The sequence below is a fragment of the Lissotriton vulgaris genome, unplaced genomic scaffold (genome assembly GCF_964263255.1).
Source record: "Lissotriton vulgaris unplaced genomic scaffold, aLisVul1.2 SCAFFOLD_270, whole genome shotgun sequence".
NCBI lineage: Eukaryota > Metazoa > Chordata > Amphibia > Caudata > Salamandridae > Lissotriton > Lissotriton vulgaris.
This window is the reverse complement of record NW_028248532.1, coordinates 1,814,194-1,818,971: the sequence shown is the minus strand read 5'-3', so window position 1 is coordinate 1,818,971 and position 4,778 is coordinate 1,814,194. Positions and strand designations below refer to the sequence as shown.

The following is a 4,778-nucleotide window of genomic DNA, read 5'->3' as shown; positions in this document are numbered from 1 at the left end:
CACCAAATTTAGATTTGGTATTATAAAATGCTACTTGTGTTTCTCCTTGGAGCAGTACAAGCACTCATCAATTCGTATTAAATTACCACCCAAAATGTATTGTACTTTACTTTTTTTTTGTAAATTTTATGGCGCATTTACCAAGCATTTTTTAATCCCTATTCTCAGATGTTTGGGCTTTGTTACTTGTAGACCCGCCTTACTATGCTTTCAGCAACTAGTTTCACCTCTTGTCTATTTTTGTGTATATTCTTTTTTTTAATTTGTCTTGTGTCACGGGAAAAGAACTGCTGTTTAAACAACTTATCAGGAATGTTTTAAATTAATGTTTGTACAAAGATTCAAAGTTTAGTTAATCAATTTCAACACTTTAGAGTTTGCCAAGGACACAAATGTTTTGACTCAGCTGTATGATGAGCTTAGAAAATATACGAAACAGAGTTTTTAATGAGTGTTGTCCAAGTTTTGTCTTGTGATCAATTGATTTTTTAAGTATGGATTTATATGTTTTTTATTGCGAAACATCAGATGTGGCTTTGTATTTATTGCAAATTTTTTAAATGTGTGCTTTTATGTTTTTAAAAAAAAACTGAATAAAGCTTGGTGATTGATTAACATTGTATATGTTGTTTTTTAGGTCTGCAACTTTAGATAGCTTTAGCTGTCACCAGGCTGGGATTAATTCTAGCAATCCATACATCACCCTATTGTTTTAGCATTTGACACCTTAAGTGCGCTGAGTATGCCCAGATGTGTGTCCCAGGCTCACTATGCCCCTGGGACCAAACTATACCTGTCTTAAGAGACGTAGCTAGTGCAAAACTGGTCCTAGGTTGCTTCTGTTCAGTGCAGGGAGGACCTGACCTGGCAGTTCGGGCTGGACTGCTCCCATGAGGAGTAGGATCAAGACTGATTTGTGAATGGCTGGGTCCAAACTGAGGTGGCATGCTAGGTAAAATACGATGAATTAGGATGTGCACCAAGAGATTTCCAGTGACTGGGATTAATTCAAGCATTGCATCCATCACCTTGCTTTTTTAACTCCAGTCCAGTTTCAGAATTGTGATTTAAAATGCAACTTAACCCTTGAAGAGGGTTTTAAATTATAATTCACCAGAGACCAAACATAACACTTCTACCTATTCCCGAACAAAGGTTATCACTTAATAAATGTAATAAGGTAACCCAAAGTCATCCTATGGGAGAGATAGAACTCACAGTAGTGAAAAACAAATTTGTGTGTTTTTCACTACCAGGACATGTAAAGCTTAACAGTACATGTTCAACTTTTAAAATACACTGCACTCGGCCCTATGGGTTGTTTAGGGCCAACATTGGGGGTAACCTATATGTAATAGATAGGGGGTTTGAACATGGCAAGGGGTTTATTTTGACTAGTCGAAATGGCAGTTTAAAACAGCACACAGGCTGCGATGGCAGGTCTGAGACATGTTTAGAAGGCTACTTAAGTGAGTGGCATAATAAGTGCTGCAGGCCCACTGGTAGCATTTCATTTACAGGCCCTGGGTACATGTAATTCTACTTCACTAGGGACGTTTAAGTAAATTAAATGTGACAATTGGATGTAAGCCAATGTTTCCATGTTTAAAGGAAGGAAAGCACACAATCACTAACAATGGAAAAGTACACAGTACACAGAGTCCTGAAAGGCAACAAAAGCAGGTTACAAAAACAGTAGGGGTGAAAGGAAAAACTATAAGGGTGACCATGCGGTGAGGGTCTAGTTCAAAATTCCTGTTAGTCTGTGTACATCCTATGTGTGGTGCAGGATCATGGAAGATGAAGGATCCATCCACCCTCTATGAGTGAGAGCCAGCACACTCCATGCTTTGGTGATCAGAACACCCCGGCACCGCAGTAATAGTGTGTGACAGGTCCTGCACTGAAAAGGAGCCAACTCAATCTGAAGACATATGAAAACCAGTCAGTTCACCTAATATCCCTCCAATGCCACTCAGCCTCCCTTCAGTTCTCGTCAGCACCAAGGGAACTCTTCAGTCTGAGTACTACATTCTATAAATTCCGATAAATAAATCAAATAAAAACTGAATAGTTACATTGATGCATTCAAAGATAAAAGCATAAGACAATATAGCTTTACCTCTGGAGTAGATAGCTCAGGAAAATCAACAAAGATGTTTTTCTAACCATATACTCTTTTCACCAATTTTATTTCAGGAAATTAATGTACAAAAATGTTCCAATATTTGTTTAATCCTCATCTACCTCCTCCTCTTCATCCTGATTAATTTGGAAGTATCTCAGCTCATAGCTTTCCTTGGTGTTTGCAACAACACGCAACCAATCCCGCAGATTATTTTTCTTCAGATACTTCTTAGTTAGGTACTTCAGATACCTCTTAGAAAAGGGGACTTCTGAAGTTACAGTTAATTTACTCTTGCTTCTCTCTAAAGTCGCCACGCCACCTCCGAGATTACCAGCTTTCCCATTAACTTTGATTCGTTCTTGCAAAAACTGCTCAAAGTTAGAAGCATCCATTATGCCATCTTCTACGGGATGGGTACAGTCCAAAGTAAACTTTAGAATCTGCTTCTTTTTTTTGCTGCCCTTTCTTGCAGGCTTCTTCACAGGCGCCATTGCGACTCAATTACGACCATATACTGGTTTCAAACCATGGTTAATTATTTGTTTAACAAGTGTTCTTCTGATGCAGCTGCTGCTCTTGTAACCTCTGTGTTTTTATGCTTCAGAATGGTACTATGTAGTACATTTCGGAGCTGGTTAATTCTATGACTGTTGGTTACTGTAAGAGATGTGGGTATTGGTTGAGGAGGTTAGGTACCCACCTCAAGTAATACCCACAGTCCTTTTTAGGGTGAATCACTAAAGTCACTAAATTAACCTGGGTTCCACTCTCTGGAACAATTGAGACTATAATTCTTTATTGTACAAGTATTCAAAATCATTACAATGAAACCAATAGTTCATTCCTACCTAAGAGCAGCATAATGTTTTTCAAAGGGGGGAGGAACAATGTAGATATTTGTACACATTAGCAGCATGTAGCGTTAAACCCATGAGGATAGAAATTCTTAAAAATTTATCAGTATGCCTATCAGGAATACATTACTCGAAAGTGGAAGCATGAAACTGGGTATGATAATTGCCTGTTGATGGATTGCAGGCATACCCCCATAGCTCCCCTTACTGTGGTTTGTTGAGGCCTCAGTTAAAATATAATTATTAAAATATTATCTTAGAACTAATCTTTATTTTAAAACAAAAGGCATTCAGCGGTGTCACCATTAGGGATTTCAATGCTGTAGTAAAAGTGGTACTTAGCGCCACTGGCCACATAGCAGGATTTGCCATTCATAGTGAAGTAAAAAAAAAACCTTGATGGATTGCGGGGATGCCCACAGTGCCCCATTATATGGTTGGTGAGGGCCCTCTAAATTCAATTTCTAAAATGGTTACAAAATTAGTCTTTAGGCTAAAACAAGAGTCTTGCTGCGGTGTAGCCACAGAGAGTTCAATGCGGTCAGAGAGCGGCATTGGGCAACATTGGGATGAACGGGTGGTGCTTTTTAACAAGGCTGGGGTTTCAAAGGCGCTGCACTTCGACCAAGAGAGAGATTCGGAATGGTAAATCTCCTCAGGAAAGTAGGACAGTCTAATATGACATAATGGGGGATATTCTCAAGAACATGTGATAATTACCGCAAAATTAGTTTAATGCAACTCTTCACATCGCAGTCTATTGCAGGAAAAGAACGCTGCATTGTATTCCCAACACGGCGGTACCATGCAATAGGCCCACGATAACGTGTCAAATGTCCGCAACAAAGTCAATGAGATGCCGCAAAAATGCAAAACACGACCTCAAAAAATGTTGCAATGAGGCCAATTGCAATACAAAAATCAGCGGAAACAAACGGCAGGCCTGCAATTCACACACGTCAGGTGGGAAAAATCACCATAAAAGTAGAAATAAAACAGACAAACAAAAACCAAACAACAGCGAAGCACAATGGATGTTGCCGGAGCAAGTACAGAGGACAACCAGAACTCCACAAGCCCCCCCGGAGGACCAGCCTGGGACCTCCTGGTCATGGAAGGCCAAGAAGAAGAAAGTAGGAAGAAGCGGTTCAGTCCGCAGGAAAAGAGGATCCTGATAACGCAGGTGGCAGAACACCATCAACTACTGTTCCTCATCTCCACTGTGTCATTGGCAACAAAAAATTGAATATAGCAGTCCATCCTAAACAGGTGAATGCAGTCGGAGTGCTGAAAAGGACAATGGAAGAGGTCAAGAGGCGCTGGAATGATGTGAAGCGCAATACCAAGCAGAAACTCGCCAACAACCGGAAGGCAGCAATGCAGACTGGAGGTGGGAGTCTTGCACCACAGAAGGAGCTGGACAATATGGAAGAAATGGTGTCCACAGTCATCAGTGGGGAGACAGTGGCAGGAGCTGGGGGGCCGGACCCTGCTCAACCTGACTGGACACAACAGCACCAGGGTGAGTAACGACCAGGAACTGGGGGGACGGGGGGAGATGGCACAATGGCACACATGCACAATTAAGTAGAGCATATCTACGGAAAAACCATGCCCCAGACCCCCAACTCCCACCAAGAAACCAATGTACCCAAGTATGCAAAATCCTAGCAACGTACAAGCACGGAAGTCAAAGGCACACCGCAAGCAAGGGAGAAGAGGCAGCAAAATCAGAGCTGCAGGTGCGACTCCCCAAAATGCAGCACACACATAACATGCAGAGCACATCAACATTG

The 4,778-nt window shown here is 41.2% G+C and overlaps 1 pseudogene; it reads right to left on the bottom strand.

The window, feature by feature from the left end:
• Positions 1 to 2,176: 2,176 nt before the first annotated feature.
• LOC147664077 (large ribosomal subunit protein eL22 pseudogene) lies at positions 2,177 to 2,631 on the bottom strand (annotated as a pseudogene).
• Positions 2,632 to 4,778: the final 2,147 nt, after the last annotated feature.